The sequence below is a fragment of the Schistocerca gregaria genome, chromosome 6 (assembly GCF_023897955.1).
Source record: "Schistocerca gregaria isolate iqSchGreg1 chromosome 6, iqSchGreg1.2, whole genome shotgun sequence".
In the NCBI taxonomy this organism is placed as follows: domain Eukaryota; kingdom Metazoa; phylum Arthropoda; class Insecta; order Orthoptera; family Acrididae; genus Schistocerca; species Schistocerca gregaria.
In genome coordinates, this window is record NC_064925.1 from 191,415,410 (window position 1) to 191,439,460 (window position 24,051).

A 24,051-nucleotide genomic window follows, 5' to 3' on the forward strand; every position below is an offset into this window, starting at 1 on the left:
TTCATAATTAAACGCATGTACTCGGAATACAAGTCTTGGTTGAGAAAACAACGCAATGAAAGAATCTACAGCCAGAGTTCGTTCTCCACTAATTTGAGAACCAAACTTTTATGTCCTCGACTTTAGCGGAGCACTTTGTAATACACTAATACTGTAACTAAGATCTGTACGAGTTGCCAAATTCATAGCATACCAACAGGTCTGCCAGCACATCTCCGAAGTCCCTCGACAACGAAGGCTGCGTGCGTTCGACGCGGCGCTAGATGCTGACAAGGGAACTTCCCCATCGCACCCCCCGCAGATTTAGTTATAAGTTGGCACAGTGGATAGGCTTTGAAAAACTGAACACAGATCAATCGAGAAAACATTTCCAGACCCTAATAAATGCAAATAATTGACAATATCCGTGGGATTAAAGCAATCCGCCGATGTACTTCGTTGTGGAAGTTTCGACAAAGTACTGGTCTTTGTCTGTACATCTGGTGGTGTTTTTGAGGCTGAATTGTGACCGTATTCTTCGGATGTTTCTACTTTTCTTGCTCTTATTATATAACCACCAATTTTATTGTATTGTTACGACGAAGGCAAAATTTTATGCCAACAATTCCCATATAAACACTTTATTCGCACTGAAATATGCAACATTGGTACACATACCTCGAAAACACACACGGTCACACTCCCCGTATTTCTAATATCACTAAGCACAACACTGACTGAAGTCCGTGGTAATAGCCAATAACCACAGCTGTTCACTTTTTATCACTTCCAAGTTATCACGACTACTGTAGCTTTCAAACTATCTGGCAGCAACTCTGCTTCCCTTATAGATGTGGCTCGGTTGTTTCGAGAACATTCTCTGCCAGAATGTACACTTCAGACTTTTGTACAGTGTGAACAAATACTTACAGTGAAAGCGACAACCCAATATGTACCTGACGACTTATAATACACTCCTGGAAATTGAAATAAGAACACCGTGAATTCATTGTCCCAGGAAGGGGAAACTTTATTGACACATTCCTAGGGTCAGATACATCACATGATCACACTGACAGAACCACAGGCACATACACACAGGCAACAGAGCATGCACAATGTCGGCACTAGTACAGTGTATATCCACCTTTCGCAGCAATGCAGGCTGCTATTCTCCCATTTAGACGATCGTAGAGATGCTGGATGTAGTCCTGTGGAACGGCTTGCCATGCCATTTCCACCTGGCGTCTCAGTTGGACCATCGTTCGTGCTGGACGACGCTTCATCCAGTCCCAAACATGCTCAATAGGGGACAGATCCGGAGATCTTGCTGGCCAGGGTAGTTGACTTACACTAGAGCACGTTGGGTGGCACGGGATACATGCGGACGTGCATTGTCCTGTTGGAACAGCAAGTTCCCTTGCCGGTCTAGGAGTGGTAGAACGATGGGTTCGATGACGGTTTGGATGTACCGTGCACTATTCAGTGTCCCCTCGACGATCACCAGAGGTGTACGGCCAGTGTAGGAGATCGCTCCCCACACCATGATGCCGGGTGTTGGCCCTGTGTGCCTCGGCCGTATGCAGTCCTCATTGTGGCGCTCACCTGCACGGCGCCAAACACGCATACGACCATCATTGGCACCAAGGCAGAAGCGACTCTCATCGCCGAAGACGACACGTCTCCATTCGTCCCTCCATTCACGCCTGTCGCGACACCACTGGAGGCGGGCTGCACGATGTTGGGGCGTGAGCGGAAGACGGCCTAACGGTGTGCGGGACCGTAGCCGAGCTTCATGGAGACGGTTGCGAATGGTCCTCGCCGATACCCAAGGAGCAACAGTGTCCCTAATTTGCTGGGAAGTGGCGGTGCGGTCCCCTATGGGGCACTGCGTAGGATTCTACGGTCTTGGAGTGCATCCGTGCGTCGCTGCGGTCCGGTCCCAGGTCGACGGGCACGTGCACCTTCCGCCGACCACTGGCGACAACATCGATGTACTGTGGAGACCTCACGCCCCACGTGTTGAGCAATTCGGCGGTACGTCCACCCAGCCTCCCGCATGCCCACTATACGCCCTCGCTGAAAGTCCGTCAGCTGCACATACGGTTCACGTCCACGCTGTCGCTGCATGCTACCAGTGTTAAAGACTGCGATGGAGCTCCGTATGCCACGGCAAACTGGCTGACACTGACGGCGGCGGTGCGCAAATGCTGCGCAGCTAGCGCCATTCGACGGCCAACACCGCGGTTCCTGGTGTGTCCGCTGTGCCGTGCGTGTGATCATTGCTTGTACAGCCCTCTCGCAGTGTCCGGAGCAAGTGTGGTGGGTCTGACACACCGGTGTCAATGTGTTCCTGTTTCCATTTCCAGGAGTGTATAAGGGAGGGCTTTAAATAGAATTCGATTACTCGATAAATAGTAAAATTCTCAAGGCTGTCAATTCAACTAAGTACCTGGGTGTTAAAATTACGAACAACTTCAGTTTGAAAGACCACATAGATAATATTGTGGGGAAGGTGAGCCAAAGGTTGCGTTTCATTGGCAGGACACTGAGAAGATGCAACGGAAGTCCACTAAAGAGACAGCTTACGTTACACTCGTTCGTCCTCTGTTAGAATATTGCTGCGCGGTGTGGGTTCCTTACCAGGTGGGATTGACGGAGGACATCGAAAGGGTGCAAAAAAAGGGCAGCTCGTTTTGTATTATCACGTAATAGGGGAGAGAGTGTGGCAGATATGATACGAGAGTTGGGATGGAAGTCATTAAAGCAAAGACGTTTTTTATCGCGGCGAGATCTATTTACGAAATTTCAGTCACCAACTTTCTCATCCGAATGCGAAAATATTTTGTTGAGCCCAATCTACATAGGTAGGAATGATCATCAAAATAAAATCAGAGCTCGAACAGAAAGGTTTAGGTGTTCGTTTTTCCCTCTCGCTGTTCGGGAGTAGAATGGTAGAGAAATAGTATGATTGTGGTTCGATGAACCCTCTGCCAAGCACTTGAATGTGAATTGCAAAGTAATCATGTAGATGTAGATGTCGTCCGACAGTTTATGTGTGTGAAACTTTTATTGTCGATTCCGTTCCTTTCTAGTGCATTAGATAGAGGACGTATATAGTAACAATGCGTTTTTAGGAATCTTCTCGAATGGCACTAATACCGGAGATATACGCATCAATAAAACCTTCTGGCAAATTAAAACTGTGTGTCCGACCGAGACTCGAACTCGGGACCTATTGCCTTTGCCCGAAGTTCGAGTCTCGGTCCGGCACACAGTTTTAATTTGTCAGCAAGTTTCATATCAGCGTACACTCCGCTGCAGAGTGAAAATCTCATTCTAGATACGCATCAATAGTTTCCCATACTATGGGAAACTACTGTTACGAGTCTCGGAAGATTATTTTTACTAAGAAATTACTATGAATTAACACTTCAGAATCAACTGATCACTCTCACTCTTGACTAATCTTCACACTTGCACTTGCTACAACTACGAGTTTTTACTTATTCATTCTTCAGTCTTAATATTTCTGCTTCTGAATGTAAACTAGCTTCCTATTCGGCGAATTGTTCGTATTTACAACACTACGTATCGAAGGTTCCATGTACAAGGAAACACTAGAATGTTCGCGACCTTTCTCGACAAATGCCGGCAGTATAACGTATCGAGATCACTAGAATGTGCGCGACTTTTCCCGTGGGTATGTGTTAGCTATCTATGTGCCAGACAGAAACGAATAAATACGATGACGCGGACGATCGTGCTTTCGTCGACTGACGGAAGAAACGAACGAATAGCGTGCGAGCTGACTGGTGAAAGCGGCGCAGGTGGTAATGCAGGTGGCCCCACAGAAGGGGGGGAGAGGGGGAGGGGGGGGGAGGGAGGGAGGGGGGAGGGGGGAGAGGGGGGACGGGGGAGGGGGGGAGGGGGAGGAGGCTCCCCCCCACAGAAGGGGGGGAGAGGGGGAGGGGGGGAGGGAGGGAGGGGGGAGGGGGAGAGGGGGGACGGGGGAGGGGGGGAGGGGGAGGAGGCTCCCCGCCCGCCCCCCTTATGTATCCGTCATCTGACTTCCGGAAAAATATTACCCACACAATTCTGTAGACAGCAAGAGCTGACAAATGCGAGAATTAACACCTCTTACATCCAAGTTGCTGACAAGAATAATATACAGAAAAATGAATAAGAAAATTGAAGACGTTTTAGATGATCTTCAGTTCTGCTTTAAGAAAGGTAAGGTCATGAGAGAGGCAGTTGTGACGTTGCGGCTGATAAGGGAATCAAGACTATGAAAAAACAAGACACGTTCATGAGCTTAGTCGACTTGAAAAAAAAAAAAAAAAAAAAAAAACTTTCGACAATGTTGTGCAAGATCTTCGAAATTCTGAGGAAAATGAGAGTAAGGTATATAGATAGGCAGTACAATAACCCATGACGGATAGAGAAAAGAATACATCGAAAGCAGACTTACACTGTCAAAAAGGTCATTTCTAGCCAAACTGTAGAAGAAGATAGAGATCGGAATACATCCAGAAAATAATTGATGATACATCTTGAAAGTGCTATTCTCATATGAAAAAGCTAGCGCAGGAGAGAAATTCGTAGAGGGCCGCATCAAAGCAATCAGGGGACTTATTATTTAAAGAAATACTGATTTAGTTCACAATTAATCACATGGGTATTATAATGATTGTCCTGTGCTTAAGTGTGCTAAAATTTCTTAGTGGATCGAAATTAGTCCCGATGTCCTGAAACCACTGATATGGTAGTTTTCATGGCAATGTATCAACGAAATGAAGATTTACATCACTGCCACATTACAACTTTACAAAGATTTTCAATTTCTCGTGCATACTGTAAGTACACTTGCATCTAACACTATATAACAGATAGGCGGTTCACGAGACTTCTACTGCCAAGTATTGTAGCGACGTACCGTAGCGAAATTACAACGACAACAGTGAAAGTTTTGAGGGAGGTTGAACTTGAATTGGCTTTTCTCATTGTTTCTTATTCCATGCAGTTTCTGCTACTGCATTGAGAGAGAGAGAGAGAGAGAGAGAGAGAAAGAGAGAGAGAGAGAGAGAGAGGCCTTAGCCTTGTTGTCTCCAAAAGAAGGTTCAGAATAATGAGAAATTTAGTACGTCAGACTCCGTAGAGACAGATGAGCAGAAAGTAATTACAGCGAGCGAATAAATATGCATCACTGGGAAGTTTCTCGGTCTATGCAAATATGCTACGTGCCGCAGAAATGAATCTGCGAGAGCGGAATGCCGAATCTGAGGGGTTGCGTCGAGACTGAGACACCTTGAGAAATTTGCATCGTCTGGAACTATAATGATCTAGTTCTATACATCTTAAGGTTTCTACCGAGAAGTCAAGGAGTCTGTAGAGGTATAGTACATCGTATTCAGAACCAGATAAAGTTCCGCAACATCTCTCACACGTGTAATACTCATAGTGGCAGTGCTATTATATATAGAAATAACGGCTGAATAGAAGCTATGAATCGAAGTTCCAAAGAAATACCTGTGTAGCAAGTGTAAAATAAATCTAAAGTAATCTACAGTTAGATCGAATAATTTACACTATCAAATAACATCCTATTGCCCGAGAAAAAAAAAAAGAAAAATAATGCCGTCAAGTGTTTTGTGAACTGAAGTGTATAAAAAAGGAAATAAAATAAATTACAGAGAAAGATGAAGCGCCTCGTTTGCTGTACATCATTTCGTGCATGAAACATGGGCGCGTCAAATGTTTCTTTTACCTATTTTATTTCTTGCTTTCAGACAAGCCCTTGACGAAAGCAGTTTCACTAATGTTACTCAGTTTTCTTCATTTTTAAGCTTTGTTCAGAACGACTGATCTTATTGACTCCTTATTTGCTTCCCTAGCGTGTCCTTAAAATATCGTAAATTTAGTACATGATTAGAAGAAAACTGTTAAGACAGTTGATTGTCACACCGGTTTAACTTTTTATGTGGAAACTAGGTAGGCCCTGAAGAGACTGAAGGATGAATTTTTTTACACTTCATCTACATAGACAGCTGCAGCTGTTCGTGAAGTATTTCAATTTGTCCTCAAATCACTAATAAATTGTGTCTAAATTACCCTCATTACTTTCAAGCAATTAAATATCTGTCTGCGAAACTAGGCCTCACGCAGCTCAATGCGATACCCAAGTTGCCCATTTCCCATTCTTCGTTTGGCTATGAAAATTCGTACAACTAGAGGCTGATGGTCACCCGCGTACATTGTGCAGAGAACGAATGCCTCTTTTGTCTTGTTCGTATTGCAGGGTTTGGAGTGATGAGTTCTGCAGTAGCTTCCCCGATTGCATGCGGTACTATGTACGCCAGAGAAAAAAAAAATATATATATATATTCAATGATCGTGACCAGGCCAAATATCTCACGAAGTAAGCGTCAAACGAAAAAACTACAAACAACGAAACTTGTCTAGCTTGAAGGGGGAAACCAGTTGGCGTTATGGTTGGCCCGCTAGGTGGCGCTGCCATACGTCAAACGGATATCAACTGAGTTTTTAACAATAGGAAACCTCATTTTTTTATAACATATTGGTGTAGTACTTAGAGAAATATTAGTGTTTTAATTGGGCCACTTTTTTCGCTTTGTGATAGATGGCGCTGTAATAGTCACAAACATATGGCTCATAATTTTAGACGAACAGTTGGTAACAGGTAGGTTTTTTAAATTAAAATACAGAAAGTAGGTTCGTTTGAACATTTTATTTCTGTTGTTCCAATGTAATACATGTACCTTTGTGAACTTATCATTTTTGAGTACGCATCCTGTTACAGCGTGATAACCTGTAAATGCCACATTAATGCAATAAATGCTCAAAAATATGTCCGTTAACCTCAATGCATTTGGCAATTCGTATAACGAAATTCCTCTGAACAGCGAGTAGTTCGCCTTCTGTAATGTTCACCCATCCATTGACAGTGCGCTGACGCATGTTGTTAGGCGTTGTCGGTGGATCACAATAGCAAATATCCTTCAACTTTCCCCACAGAAAGAAATCCAGGGACGTCAGATCCCGTGAACGTGCGGGCCATGGTATGGTGCTTCGACGACCAATCTACCCGTCATGAAATATGCTATTCAATACCGCTTCAACCGCACGTAAGCTATGTGCCGAGTCGTTGCAGGTCGTGGTTGACGTTTCACATGTGGATGAACACATCCAGTTTCCTTAAATAATGAAACTATCCGGTGTACGGTCCGGACACTTGAATAATGTCGTCCAGGATACGGAGCAGTATACATAGCACACGCCCATTGGGCATTTTGATCACAATAGCCATACATCAACACGATATCGACCTTTTCCGCAATTGGTAAACGGCCCATTTTAACAAGGGTAATGTATCACGAAGCAAATACCGTCCGCATTGGTGGAATGTTACATGATACCATGTACTTATACGTATGTGACTATTACAGCACCATCTGTCACTTAGCGAAAGAAGTTATCCAACTAAAACATTCATATTTATTTGCGTACTACACTAATAAGTAATAAAAAATGGGAGTTCCTATTTAAAAAACGCAGTTGATAACACTTTGACCTAAGGCAGCGCCATCTAGCGCGCCAATCATAGCGCCATCTGGTTTCCCCCTTAAAGTTACACAAGTTTCGTTGTTTGTAGTTTTTTCGTTTGACGCTTATTTCGTGACATATTTGGCCCGGTCACGATCAGTGGACCACCCTGTATATAAGCGCCCAACCGCGAGTCACGCCCTCTCCAGAGCTCTCCGTCTTCCTATAGGTGGCGCTACGGTCGCAGCAGATGAGGCCGTCTTTGCGTCGACTCACTGCACGCAAATGTAACCGCGCGTCTTTGTAAGACGCTACTCGCCGAGCTCCGCTCCAGGCTTCTGAAGACTTCGAGTGTGAGTGGAGGACATAGTATGACGCTACCAATATTGCAACAGCTAGTATGCCGAATGTGAAAGAACACTAAATATTTCTCCAAAACTATCAATGTTTTACTGAAGCTCGAAACGTATCGCACACTTGTTGCTTCCACAACGAAACTCGGTCTAGAAATCTGACAGAAAATCTGAAGAGATTCTCCAAGAAAGTGAATCACCTACAGCCGTCCTTATCATGTCATTTATTGTAAGGGTAGCAGTTCCAGTGTTTCAACGCACCATTTTCAGGCCCTAGCTGATGCCGAGAAGGTTAACACCATCCGTACACACGATGTATCAGAGGCCAAGATCTGTGACTGGTTTTGCCACATTGCCTGCAATCGCAATGTTGTCTGTCCAACCATCAATCAACAGCTATCAGAGTCAGTTGATAGTTGATGGTTGGAGAGACAATATTTCGGTTGTATGTAATCTGCGAAAACCAGTTATAGATGTTGGCCTCTGATACATCTTGTATACGGACGGTGTTAGATCTCACGGCATCGGCTAAGGCCTGAAGACGGTGCGCTGAAGCATCTAAATTGGTAACCATACAATAAATGACATCATAAGGACGCAATCTGAGATATAAGCAGTGTGGCAGATTTCCCTGCTAATTCGTCTTCTGTGATGTCTTGTTAAGAGCTGTGTAACACATGAACTCAAGCACTGTTTCTTCCCCCAAGCGGAATAGAGACACTGCCATGAGGTAGGAAATACACAGCAAATGTGCCCGCAAAAGATTCGCACTGTTCCACATAGATGTAAAACTAAGGAAGTAGACATTCATACGGTCTCATATTCTGAATCCTCAGCCACTATTGCTGCCAATACTCACAGGACCCGTAGATGCAAGCGCAAGAATCGCAAACTACATGCACAAAGAAAAAATTTAATAATTCAAATCAGTTCTTCTCAAACAAACGATCAGAAAAACGCTTCGTCACCCTCCGATCGAAAGAAGACAGTCTCCTGAGAATTTACCGGAAACTATTTGTATTTTTAGTGATCTGCAAACAGACTGTACCGTTAGACCGTGGAGCTTCAGTAACATTAGTTAATCAGAAAACATGTGAGCAACTGGGACAACCTGAACTACAGAAATAACGGCTGCACCTAACGGCCTACAATGGCACAAGTATCACAGTTCTCGGGACACGCTTTTGCAAGCAAAATACTTGTATAAATACACGAGTACCTTAGTGTCATTTACGGTAGTTCAGTCACCCTGTTCTTCCATTATTTTTGACATGCATCCATTTAATTTTTTAGGACTAGACACCGCAGATAATGTGCATTTCCAGCATTCAACAACTATTAGGAGAACAAGGTCATTTGTTGGCTCTATGACGAATGCTCAGCCGAAGGTTTACCATGCACGTCCGATACCGCACGCCATTCGCGATGAAGCTGCTTCTGAACTGTTTCGAAACCGATTTCTTTTACTGAGCAATTTACTGTAGGTGTCAAAGATAGGGTAATCACCAATAGGTGTTTTCACATTGTAATATTCTATTAATACTTAATAGCACTGAAACGATGCAGTAGAAGAGTAGTTAAAATACCCCTGTTATCTACTGTGCAATTAACAAGGCAGCTAGAACACTCTCAGCTAGAACTTTCTCAGTTTTCGTACGTCAACGACTTTCAGTAACTCACCGCAGAGAAATTCGCCGTAAATACATCATTGACGATTGTGAAATATTTTTCGATGTAGTACCAGTGACGTCGAAGCAGAAACATTTGCTGCTGAACACACGCTCTACAATCGTTGCTCATTAAAAACGTTGTTGTTGTTGTTGTTGTTGTCTTCAGTCCTGAGACTGGTTTGATGCAGCTCTCCATGCTACTCTATCCTGTGCAAGCTGCTTCATCTCCCAGTACCTACTGCAACCTACATCCTTCTGAATCTGCTTAGTGTACTCATCTCTCGGTCTCCCTCTACGATTTTTACCCTCCACGCTGCCCTCCAATGCTAAATTTGTGATCCCTTGATGCCTCAAAACATGTCCTACCAACCGATCCCTTCTTCTAGTCAAGTTGTGCCACAAACTTCTCTTCTCCCCAATCCTATTCAATACCTCCTCATTAGTTACGTGATCTATCCACCTTATCTTCAGTATTCTTCTGTAGCACCACATTTCGAAAGCTTCTATTCTCTTCTTGTCCAAACTAGTTATCGTCCATGTTTCACTTCCATACATGGCTACACTCCAAACAAATACTTTCAGAAACGACTTCCTGATACGCAAATCTATATTCGATGTTAACAAATTTCTCTTCTTCAGAAACGCTTTCCTTGCCATTGCCAGTCTACATTTTATATCCTCTCTACTTCGACCATCATCAGTTATTTTACTTCCTAAATAGCAAAACTCCTTTACTACTTTAAGTGTCTCATTTCCTAATCTAATTCCCTCAGCATCACCCGATTTAATTTGACTACATTCCATTATCCTCGTTTTGCTTTTGTTGATGTTCATCTTATATCCTCCTTTCAAGACACTGTCCATTCCGTTCAACTGCTCTTCCAAGTCCTTTGCCGTCTCTGACAGAATTACAATGTCATCGGCGAACCTCAAAGTTTTTACTTCGTCTCCATGAATTTTAATACCTACTCCAAATTTTTCTTTTGTTTCCTTTACTGCTTGCTCAATATACAGATTGAATAACATCGGGGAGAGGCTACAACCCTGTCTCATTCCTTTCCCAACCACTGCTTCCCTTTCATGCCCCTCGACTCTTATTACTGCCATCTGGTTTCTGTACAAATTATAAATAGCCTTTCGCTCCCTGTATTTTACCCCTGCCACCTTTAGAATTTGAAAAAGAGTATTCCAGTCAACATTGTCAAAAGCTTTCTCTAAGTCTACAAATGCTAGAAACGTAGGTTTGCCTTTTCTTAATCTTTCTTCTAAGATAAGTCGTAAGGTCAGTATTGCCTCACGTGTTCCAACATTTCGACGGAATCCAAACTGATCCTCCCCGAGGTCTGCATCTACCAGTTTTTCCATTCGTCTGTAAAGAATTCGCGTTAGTATTTTGCAGCCGTGGCTTATTAAACTGATAGTTCGGTAATTTTCACATCTGTCAGCACCTGCTTTCTTTGGGATTGGAATTATTATATTCTTCTTGAAGTCTGAGGGTATTTCGCCTGTCTCATACATCTTGCTCACCAGCTGGTAGAGTTTTGTCATGACTGGCTCTCCCAAGGCCGTCAGTAGTTCTAATGGAATGTTGTCTACTCCGGGGGCCTTGTTTCGACTCAGGTCTTTCACTGCTCTGTCAAACTCTTCACGCAGTATCGTATCTCCCATTTCGTCTTCATCTACATCCTCTTCTATTTCCATAATATTGTCCTCAAGTACATCGCCCTTGTATAAACCTTCTATATAATCCTTCCACCTTTCTGCCTTCCCTTCTTTGCTTAGAACTGGGCTGCCATCTGAGCTCTTGATATTCATACACGTGGTTCTCTTCTCGCAAATGAATGCCCTGTATCTGTCTCTCCCTAATACAGATCTCAAATTCATTGAATTTGCTTTATTCTTTTTGTTACGGTACTGGCGACTCGCCAAGCCTTGTATCTACGACTGGGCTGCGAGTCTGGCGTCACGGTAACAAATTATATGCACAAAACGACCTCGAGAGTCAGCCTCCCTATTAGTGAAAACCGTATCACCAACTCTACAGTATTGCGTGAGATTAGCCTTCACATTTAGATGCTAAAACGCAGCGGAGTGCTTTAATTTAGTAATATGTATACGCTGGTGATCCAAAACATTATGACCACCTGCTTAATAGGATGTTTGTCCATCTTTGGTACTAAATTCACAGCTGATTGTGCGTATCAGGGATCCAACAGTTTGTTGGTAGGTTTATGGAAGTATACGGTGTTAGAAGTCTACGCACAGGTCATGTTTTACTATGCGGATCATTGATTTGCGTACTCAGTGATTGCATCCGATAGTGACCCAAATTTGCATCCGATAGTGACCCAGATGGGTTACAAAGGATTTTACATCAGCTGAATTTGGTCGCCGAGACATCAACTTAAGTTTACTATAATGTTCCTCAAACAACTGTAGCGGTTCTGACTCAGTGATAAAGACAATTATACTGTTGAAAGATGACATCGCCGTCAGGGAAGACTGCAAGCATGAAGGGCTGCGGGTGATTCTAAGCTGTAATTGGGTCTTCGATTACTACCACAGGTCCCATGCAGCGCAGGAGGGTGTCTCCCATAGCATGAGACTATTTCCACCAGCCAACGTCGTGGCAGGTTGAGAGCGATGACGGTGTTTGTGAAGACGATCATCGACCTGGTGCAGAAAAAAAATGGGGTTCACCCGAAGATCCGACAAGTTTCCGCTGGTCGACGGTCTAATCCCGGTTGATCCGTTCCCTCAATCGTAACTGACGATGTCGTTGTGTCAACAAGCTAAGATACATGGGTGGTCTGCTGCGGAGCGCCATATTCAGTAATGTACGATGAACGGTGTGCTCCGAAACTGTTGTGCGTGTACCAGCGTTGTGCTTTATCGTCAGAGATGCCACAGGTCACCATCTACCCGACTTTACAGACAAGCCTCCTAACCCCACGTTCTCTGAAGAGTCGTGCACGTCCAACCATTTAGCGCTTAGTGGTTGTTTCACTGTCCTTCTCCCTATTTCCGTAGATGCTCAGGATAGTTGCACTTGAACATTCGACCAGCTTCGCCTTTTCGAGATACTCGTTCACAGGCACCGTGTAATAATAATCTGCCCTTTGTCAGAGTCTCTTATCTCAATGGATTTCGTCATTTTCAGTCCACATCTTCGCGAAAGCAATGCCCCGCCCGTGTCTGCCCGCCTTAGATGCTTGTGTTACTGTGTCACGTTCCTGAAATGCCACCAGGCGGCACCCAATGCCGCCGTGGGCAGTGGTTACTATGTTTTGGGTGATCAGCATAGATACAGATGCGATGCTCCGCAAGCAATAGAACAGAAAAATCGACGACAATCATGGTTCAAAATTGTTCAAATGGTTCTGAGCACTATGGGACTCAACTGCTGTGGTCATTAGTCCCCTACAACTTAGAACTACTTAAACTTAACTAACCTAAGGACATCACACACATCCATGCCCGAGGCAGGATTCGAACCTGCGACCGTAGCAGTCGCACGGTTCCGGACTGCGCGCCTAGAACCGCGAGACCACCGCGGCCGGCGACAATCATGAAATTTAACTACAGCCAAGAGCCATACACATATCGTGGTATTGCGTCTATTAACAAGTTAATTCTGAATCTTACACTACTGTTTTGCCCCCGTTTGTTAAAGAGTAAATTGACATCTGAAAGGGAACATGCTAAGGTCTATAGACAAAACATTAGATGTACTGCACAGAAAGGACATAGGATAACTGTTGGAAAACAATGCAGCTGAATTTGATGTTGGAACTTCAACAGTGTCTGACTGGAAGACTAACACCAAAGGTCGGTCAGGTATCGATGTTGAGGAAGTAAATTATTGATTAGTATATGAGGAGGACAGTATTATTTCTTGAATTTCCTCATGTTGAGAAATCAGAAAAAGCTATCTGTGTTACTTGGAAAAAACTTTTTAAAGGCAAGTTCGCATAGGTAGTTCTTTCCATAGAACAACCGGTTTCAACAGAACTTTCTGTCGTCATCTTTATGCCTTTTGTTTGGCATTACAAGAAACGAAAATGGGACAGCACATTTCTTCAAAACTGCTTGTAATAAAACGTGTTCATTTTGAGGTGGAACCTCACGCTAAGACGTCATGTTAGTGAATAAAATGTAGCGCATTACGTACGTATGTTAATGTACAGTTCCGTTTCTCGTACTGCCAAAAGAAAACTTTTATCTCACCTATTACGTCATAACTTGTGATACGTGATACATTACACGTCAATGCTCTAAGTTACAGGAGATACCTGCAACTGACAGCAAAGTCTCTCGTTCTAAAGAAAGAAATATTGATGTGATTTTACCTTTAGAAAGGTTTTACTGAATTATGATTTCTGTTGACAAAATTATTGCTGTTTGTTCATCTGCAGACAACGAGGATGCTGATGACGGGTTAGGCCATAAGGTTAACGCTCATCTGAAGATCATGGAGCACCTACAGAAATAACAAGGCTTGTGGATAAACAATGGCTTGTTTAGAAGGTGGAAGTGCTCCTGTATGAAAGTGCTGCACATAGGTGAAATACGAATCTGACTCAAAGAAAACTTAAATAATATTTTAGTGTACAAAACTCAGATTTTTTAAATATTTGGTGAAACTTTATATGTGAACAAATGTTTAATTTTCGTGTTTACAGGATAGTAAATGCAAAGTGTGTGTTTATGGCATTTCAACTGTCACTCAAATTTTTTTATGGAATTCCGATCCATCCGAACTTTTGATAATCCGGATGACCTAGAGCCCATCTAGTTCCACGGCATACCTCTCTCTCTCTCTCTCATTGTGTGTGTGTGTGTGTGTGTGTGTGTGTGCGCGCGCATAGGCAGTAATAATTGTAGAAGACTGACTCGTGACTACAGCAAACAGTTACAAACGGATGTAAGTGGCGTTAAGTAAGCGTAGAGGCTTCTTCAAGATATACGAGCGTGGAGAAATGTATCAGATCAGTCTTCGGACTAACATCAACAGTGAGATTGCCTCACGTAGTTCACAGGAGCATTTTCAGCACATAAAGTAGAAGATAGCTTAAGTTTATAAACCCAATTTTCTGACCCCAAAAGTTAGTGTTTTAGGAAAACGTGGTCTCTCTCTCGCTTACTTCGACTTGGCACTCGGTTAAGCTATTGCTACGTAATTCTGTTCAAAACACAGCATTTTTCTCAATCTACCATCTTATTTTAAGTAGCAAACCGGCGACAAGTCAAGTGGTTGTGTAGAATCTATGACCGATATCACACTATCCGGGTAAGGGTAAGTAAATATGAGAAATGTCGCACAATCAGCTTGGCATCTCGTGCATCTCAGTGGCTGACAGGAATAATATACAGAAGAATGGGAAATAAAACAAGATTTGTTAAACGACGATCCGTTTGGCCTTAGGAACGATGAAGGCACCAAAGACGGAACACTTTAAGTTGCGCTTGATATTAGAAGCAAGATTTAAGAATAATGAATACACGTACATTGGATTTGTGAGCCCACAAAAACTCTGGAAAATACAAAATGCCACAAGATGTTCGAAATTCTGAGAAAAGCTTTAGCTGTAGGGGCAGGCGGGTATAATGTATCGAGAAGCAGCAAAATTGAGAAAAGAGAGAAACTTCACATCAAATTTGTGAACCACAAAGTAAAGGAAGGATATAAAAACCAGTACAGGCGAAGAGGATATTCCCGGTCAAAAGCAGTGTACTAGAATCAGGGTCCTAATTTGAGGAAGGAATTTTTGAGAATGTACGTTTAAAATGCAACATTCTAAAGTAAAGAATCATGGAGTCTGAGAAAACCAATGAAGAAGAGAATCGATAGATTTGAGATGGGCTATAGAAGGCTGTTGAACTAAAGGTGGACAGATAAAGTAAGAAATAAGGTGATTCTCTGCAGAATTGGTGCAGAAAGGAGCGTATATCAAACGCTGCCAAGAAGAAGGGATCGGAGGATATCACGTGCTTTAAGATGTCAACTTCCATTGTGCTACAGGGAATTGTGGCGGGTAGAAACCGTAGAGGAAGACAGGGATTGAAGAAATATATTCAACAAACAAACTGCAGACGTAGGTTGCAAGTGCTGCGAGCATAGTGTGTCATCATTGCTGAGTAGCAAAACACAGTGAAGCAACATCTCTAAACCAAATGTTTAAGACATTCTCCAGAATGTTTTCAAGAAGAGAAAAGAGTGAGAAAATTTTCTCAAGCAAATCTTCTTGATTTCTGATCGACGAAACAAAGCGTGGACGCATGCAGCGACTTGCTGAAAATGCAAACCGTGTGCATGTGTTTTCTGGGAAAAAACCATCACGGATGACGAATCTCTGTGTTTTCAGTACAGCATACCAAAAAACGACACAACGTAGAAGGGCCAACACTTTGACGATGTAAGCCACATTCAACCAATGTGATACGCGTGTTGAACATATGAAAGGAGGAGTTCTCTGACAGCTTCACATGATTGTTTGAACAATCTGTGCGTTGCACAGACGTGGGAGAAAATCTAACTAGAACAAGGAAGATCCTAACGTTTCTCGATTTTTTATATGGAATTCCCTTAAATTTTAGTCAGAAGAGGCAAGCGAGGAACCAAAATCCTCATTAAAACTGTGGTTGAGAGTGTTGCAGAAAACGCTATTTATTCGAAGCACCCAGTAGAAGGAATAAGTAAGGAGGAAAAATATATAGGCACAAGTTCATGCTGATGAGTGATGAGTAAATTATGCTGTTAGGTTATGTTTCTGAAAGAGATGTCAGGAGGATGCCACATAATATTCAAATGTGACGTGTCCTTTAATTTACACTGTTAGTTTTTTAGTAAGTGACACTGTTTCTTATTCTACAGTTTTACCCATTGTTTGCTTTGTGACATTTCCGTTTGGCAGGATGTGGTAATCTTGTTTTGCATTGGTTGGCCCGTCACCATTGCAATCCTTTTTGGTATTCTGGTGGGACTTATTCGATTCGAATTAGTTGTCGTACCTCGTAACATAACCAGTTAATATCAGTGTCAATGTTTACAGACTCGCTAGTTGTACCTTACAAGTTACCGGTATGCAGGACAATATGTTTTTGTTCATGCTTCAGCGATCGAACTGCACCTCCGCTGTCACGACTAATATGAGTACTAACTCCCCCCGCCTCACTCCGCTCTTCGTTGGTCGTCTGCTCAGATACAAGGTCACTTACTTTTTGCGCACTCTATACCGTTCCTTCTAGACACGTTGGGAAGTCCACCCTGATACAGCGACAAATTGGTGGTCTTCAGTTAGCTCATTAATTTAAAAAATTAATTTCCTGGATGCCACGATTATGGCGGATTGTGAACAGAACTGTCAGTATCACTAAATACAATTCTTTATTTATCAAGTCGTTTCAGCTACAGCCTCCATCAGGTCAAAACTCGGATCTAGTTGACACTCCACTTCACTGCACTGTATATTTCATTGATAATGACACCGTGCATCATTTTGTAAGTTTGTTGTTTTGCTCTGGTCATGACAGCAGCCAAAACGACGTAATGAATAAAGAAATACCTTAAGAAATCTACACGGTTTTATTCACGAAAGTGAAAGTGTAGTTATGGTTTATCCAAATGCGAATCCTCCTTTCTGATACCTTGCGACTTTTCCTCGTTGATACATCTTACTGCCTAAGTGCTCCACCGCTTCACTGCTGTAACTGAAAGGAACTGGCAGAAAAATTAGATACACCATTGGGATAACATATTAACACGTGTAATAATGTGTAGGAGGGTTGTTGCCATTCAAACAGCTTGTAGTCTTCTCGGAATGGGTAAATACAGGTCCAGTATGGTTTTCAAAGGAACGTAGCATACACCTGTAAACTAATGGCAACTTTAGGTGAGAATGATGCAGACGAATACTATCACGTACGCTTCTCTCTAGAAAACAGAAGGCCAGTAACATTAAGATGTGGTAACTATGGTGGCCAGGTAACATGTGACAATCTATCCTTCTGCTGACAAAAACAGTCTAGGACGATGTGGGATCCTGTTGTCTTGGAATGCAGTATCCTCAATGAGGAACAAACGTTGTCTTAATGGGATGGACCTGATCAGCCAAAATGGTCACATAATCCTTGAGTGTAATGCGATCTTTTGCAGTAACCATTTGGAGCGTGGAATACCGCAATATGGCTGCTCAAATCATCATCGAAACAGCGTTATGTTTCGCTCTTGGGACGTTAACTCGGCCATAAGTTGGAAACAGTGTGAAGGAAGACTCATCGTGACTTTCTTGCATTGTTCCACAATCCAAGTTTTATGAGTTAGACATCACGTTTGCCTGTTATGGGCGTTTGCATCACTGATGAGTGGTTTTCAAAATCCAGCATCAAACCAACACGAAGGGTGCTCCGTATGCAAGGAACAGCAGAGTTGGCTTTTTTTTTGTGCTGACACATCTGGTGAGTACAACTTTTGAGGTATGTAGTGACTTCTCTTATTTTTCGTCGCAATGCTCTTGACCTGTCACGATACTCAATGCACATTTACGGTCGCGTTGAGAGTTAGCAAATGATATTTTTCCGCTTTACCTGTAGGTGATACAAACCTTGGATGCGGTGTGTCTTGGAACACCAAACACTTCGGCTACCTCTGTTATGGAAGCACTCACCAGACGAGCATCAACGATTTGCCAACATTCGATTTCTCATAGCTCCGACATAATGCACTCACAGCTACACGGAATACTGTTCTGGCTACGATTGATACTTGCATTTTATTGAGGGCATATAACAGATGTCGTTCTTCGTCAAATGCAATAACGCAGCCAGCAGGATTCACTAGCATCTGCATTAGCCTGCAAGTCCACTGGGGCTGGCTTTCGTCCCACAAACAGGTTGTCCATATGGTCGTACGACTACGGTCGACCAATGAACCTCGCACTCTGCAGCCGCGTAACATCCAACACCCACTGGCAACCAGTAAGTCGCAAGTCAACCTAACTAAACACCTACCTGACGACAGTATTCTAGTGTCAAAACTTGGACCAACGCCAACTATTTTCAGTAGGTGTCTTTCTCACTTTCTTGAAGTTATGGAATGTGTGTCTGTGATAACGGCTAGTAAATGGGCATAACTGAAAAACGTATTGAAATTGATTAACCTGGTAATGGTGACATTAGACTCAAAGATTACGCTGATTACTGAACATCGTAATTGACAAGGAGAGGGATGAACCAGCAGCTGCATTCACTCGCCAGCTAATATAATCAACAAAAACATACGCTTCTGTCGGCGAGAACCGCGTTGTTAAGGCAGCGTATTCCGACCGAGATAAATTAATGATCTTATTTTGCTCACGAGAAGTGCATCTATGAAAGCGGCTGAAATACTTTATAGAGTACTAGTTACACATCGTATGCATGAAGGTTGTCTTCTCAATTTACATTTTAAATACAGTTTCTCGATAGTTTCAAAGACTCTTATTAAATGGAGTGCTTACAGTCGGTTATATAGTACTAGTTACACAAAGTGAACGTATGCATGAAGGTGGTCTTATTAATTTCGATTTTAAATACAGCTTCTCGATGATTTCATAGATCCTTATTAACTGGAGTGCTTGCAGTCAGTCTTTGATGTATAAACCGAGCACAGAATTCAACAGAAAAAAATCACAACGTGCTTTTTCCAAGCTGTGTACTGTTTATGTCACTACAGTACACTGACGTGATCTAAGAGACGTACGCAAGTCTGGATTGTGGAACGTCTTTAGGTTCTTCTCAATTTTGTTCTGAGATACAGTTTCTAAAGTTATTTGGACAGTATTATTGAATGTGCACGGTACGTGAAGTGTCACATATTCAACTGCTCTGGTCAGACAGTATTATTATGTTTTAGCTACGTTATGATTAGCATTTCCACTTACTTTCGACAGTTATGTACTCTGCAACTATCAGCCATTGTGTGTTCTGTAAATAGCGTTGGTGATACCCCGTCTTGCTTATTCTACAATGACCTGTTCTCTACTTGGTAAGTGGGTGCGAAAACGCTCAGATAGAAGCAATAAAAGGCGCTCCCATCCACCGTCTAAGTCCAGCCAATCCAGTTTCACTGTGATCTGTCTTTCTTCCGGCCAACTTGGTCGTGTGCAGAAACTGCGTGCTGCGGTTGGGCATCAAAAGACTAAATATCGATGCTTGATATAATCAAACATAATCGATATTTCCCTATATAGGTGAGAAAAATTAAGTATTAAAATTCAGACTGTAACTTACGATTGCACGTGTTACTTACAACTGTGAGGACTAGGTTTTATGATTTAATAAAATATCACGGAACCCCAAATTTAATTATACATTATATTACATACAAACAGAGAAATCTTAGCAGTAAGTCTGAGAATAAGTTATTCTACAACATATTAAAATATCAAAAACAGCATAACCCAAATAATCCACAATACAGAAAATATAAATGCTTTTTCGAGAAAACGTAGACACTGCTACCTTCACCATACTTGCACCTGTGTCTGTAAGTATAGCTGTGATCTTAGCATGAGGTCTTCCGATCTGTTCACAAATATTTTCCACAACATGAAGAATATAGTGTGAGGTATGCTGTTAAATAAATTTTCAAATGGCTCTGAGCACTATGGGACTTAACTTCTGAGGTCACAAGTCCTCTAGAACTTAGAACTAATTAAACCTACCTAACCTAATGACATTACACACATCCATGCCCGAGGCAGGATTCGAACCTGCGACCGTAGCGGTCTCGCGGTCCCAGCCCGTAGCGCCTAGAACCGCTCGGCCACCCTGGCCGGCCATAAGTTTTCAGTTTGTACATCAAGACTTTATGATACTATTCTTACCTTACTTAATTATTGTAAAGTCTGAAAACGAAGGAATTCATATTCCTCGTACACTAATTTTGCAAAAGGTTTTTTCACTATTGTTTTACGCAAAGGAGCTGCATTTTTCATAAGACTGATGAAAGTTGCTTTCTCGAAGGTACGAGCCTTACTGCTGAAACTTGCATTTCTTGGGTGTGTCCACATTTTTCTCCACATGCCCTTCAGGGAGCAGTTCAACGCCACCCACATCAGTCCTGAGAGAGGGAGTGGCACTCTGATTAAAATTACTTGAGAGGTGATGTCCGGCACTTGCCGCTACAGTGCTGTCACATCGGCTGAAGCTTGGTTAAGGCGACACACAAACATGGATGGTCACATCTAAATTGCTGTTAATATGTTAAACGGAGCAATTTTGGGAGCGGCTACCGCGAGAAATAACGGAAATGCGAGATACTCTTTTGACAGCTGATTTTAATTGACCCTTCACTGAACTGTAGCAGACGGTGGGTATTGTAGCCCGAATTTACACTGACGTTCGAAGCTAACCTTGACCTTGTGGTCAACAATCTGCAGCAGAACTAAAATCACGACCGCTTTGTTCATCGCAATTAAAGCTAAGCTCTCTGAGCTGACTGAGGCCAGAAAAATTTTAGTTTTAGCGCTAAAAGCAAATTGTAATTTCTCGCTGTCGTTGGTTACATGAAAGTCTCCTCATATTGGTTAGACATGTTACCACATTACCATGCGATGAGTAGTCCTCGCTGGCACTTCGTTTGCAGATTACAAAATAATGAAATAAAAAAAAGTGAATAGGATAATGGAGATGACACAGGATAGTATGAGAAAAACGTTTCATTCAAACCAATTAATTTGATGAATACAATAATCAAAGTATTATGATTAGATTTAGAGGTTTAAAGAATTTCGCTACCATCGACAAAATTTAAGTTTACAACCGTCTGAAAGTCACGTTTATACCCTAACCACAGTGCTATACCCTTACACTGGCATAGGTTCTTACATATATGAATGCAGTGACCCATTCACAACGCTAACCTGCGGCCTTCAAACAACAGGCTTCATGCAATGTCGTGCAAGCCTTATCTATTGTGCTCCGATCTCTGCGATTATAATTACTGTCTATGTGAGGCTGAATCGCGTCTTGTGCAGAAGTTTCGAAGGAAGAAAGCATGCAAGGGACTGGAAGTGAGCCCGCAGCTCGTGGTCGTGCGGTAGCGTTCTCGCTTCCCACGCCCAGGTTCCCAGGTTCGATTCCCTGCGGGGTCAGGGATTTTCTCTGCCTCGTGGTGGCTGGGTGTTGTGTGATGTCCTTAGGTTAGTTAGGTTTAAGTAGTTCCAAGTTCTAGGGGACTGATGACCTAAGATGTTAAGTCCCATAGTGCTCAGAGCCACTTGACTGGAAGTGAACTTACGAATTGTTGTGGTAGTTTGGCAATGGCGCTCTGATTGGATGAATCCAGGTGCAACGCTAGAATTGTCATTTATCAAGTACAGCAGAGTCCCGCTAATCCGAACCCTGGTAATCCGGACGTTTGGTTAATCCGACACATTAAAAGTGTCAGTCTAAGTACGGAAAGTTGTGTGGTAAAAAGCTGTACAGACACACACTATTTTAATTTACGCAGTACAGTAAACATGTATTAGAAAAATTACCAAGAAAACATTAGGATTAAACAGTACAGAACAGTGAAAGAAAAGCTGTCAAACTTACTAAAATACAATGGACATTTTATCCCTACTTTTTAGATGGCAAAAACCCAATCATTGTTTTTCGCGTAATGAAGACAGTCTGTTATATGACGCATTGTAGCGCCATCGTCTCATAAACATCAAATCAGCAGGTGTAGCAATGGGCTGTTGCTCGAAATAATGTAGCGCGAGGTCAAGGGCTTCTGCTGCGTCACTGTGTGGCACCAGCTCTCCTTTGTTGCTTTCCAGCTCATTGTCACTTCCGTCACATCAGTCCACTTCTTCCTGGTCTTGGCACAGCAGCAACTAAATCACTGTCAGTAAGGTTCTCCACACATGCCCCATCCGCTGCCATCCAGTCATCTATGTCTCCTTCACTAGCTCTTACAAACCCAGGTATTGTTTGTATCATTTGTAGTAGATTTTGCTCTTCATTTTCAACTACGCTGTCCTGAAATTCAAGAGTGGTCCACGATTTTCTCAGAGTATATTCTGAAATATTCTGCCATGCCTCAGCGGCCCAATAAACAACATCCTCCATATTGGTCTTTTTTTATTTTGTCCACCAAAGGAATGTTATCACCTTGGATTAACATTCTTAAAAATTGATTTCTATAAATCAGTTTTAATGTTTGCAGTACGGCCTGGTCCGTCGGCTGTAGAAGTGGTGTAACATTCGGCGGCAAAAACTTTGCCACAATTTCTCCAATACATAATTCCTCAATGCAATGGTGAGATGGCGCGTTATCAATCAAAAGGATTGCAAGAGGAGACAATTGATTTTCCTTAGAAAAACACCGAACAGACGGAAACCATTCTTTGTATAGCGTACAGCGTACCATCCACCCATGCTTTTTTTCTGTTTTCGATAATATATGGACAGGGACTTCATGTTGCAGTTTTTAAAAACTCTGGGCATAGCAGGTATTGCCGATCAACATTAAAGGCAACATTTGATTACGAGCAGCGTTGCTGCAAGCTAATAAAGTCATACACTAAAATTAAGGCCAGACGCGTGAGCTTTGTTGGGGAGGATACTTTCCCTCTTTTATCGCGCCAGCGGTCGGTAACAAACATAACCAAGCGCTTTGCGAGCCAACTGGCAGTGCACTGACCTTGGACACTACAAAGGTCTCAAGAATGCACAACAACAAGGGCAGGGAGTGAGATTGAGCTATTTTTCTCACACTTGATCCCATTTGTTACCATGGTGTACCTATTTATCTGCTTGGTATACTTCATTCTAGAAACTCGTCACCGTAATTCCGGATAATCCGAACAAATCGGCAATCCGAACAAGGTCTGGACCCAATTAGTACGGATTAACGGGAGTCACTGTAATTTTAATTAGTCGGCTCTTTTAAGGGTGTGGCTAATATCTTGCCAGATGAGCTTATACAGAAGGGAATAGTGGATTTGCATATCTACGAAGGGGTCGCTTTCAAATGTCAGAAAGTAAACTAGCATGTGAACAACAGAGAAAAAGACAGAGATTGGTATAGTCGTTATCGCTGAAACAATCGGTTTCCCATTATATCGCTTTTTTCGATGCCAGTCAAACCGCTCAAAAAAACCAGTTTCTGAAATAACCGATTTCAGATTCTTTTGTTCCTATTATTTCACACAATAAACATGTAATTCGAAAAAACATTGAAAAATTTTGACTCTCTCAGTTCCAAGAAACACAGAATCAAAATGTTTCAATTAATAAGCAAATAAAAGAAAACAGTCCGTCCACCGTTCACTGGTTTTCTCGAAAAGTGGTAAGACGTTAAATACTCCAAAAAATTAACAGTACAATCGTATTGGTTCACCCTTTTTTTAACTCTGCCGAAACATCATGTAATTGGGGACCATATCTCTATTTGATCGTTACGAGAAGGGAGAAAAACTACTTTTTTCGTGTTAATTAGTCCGTTTCCAAGCGCT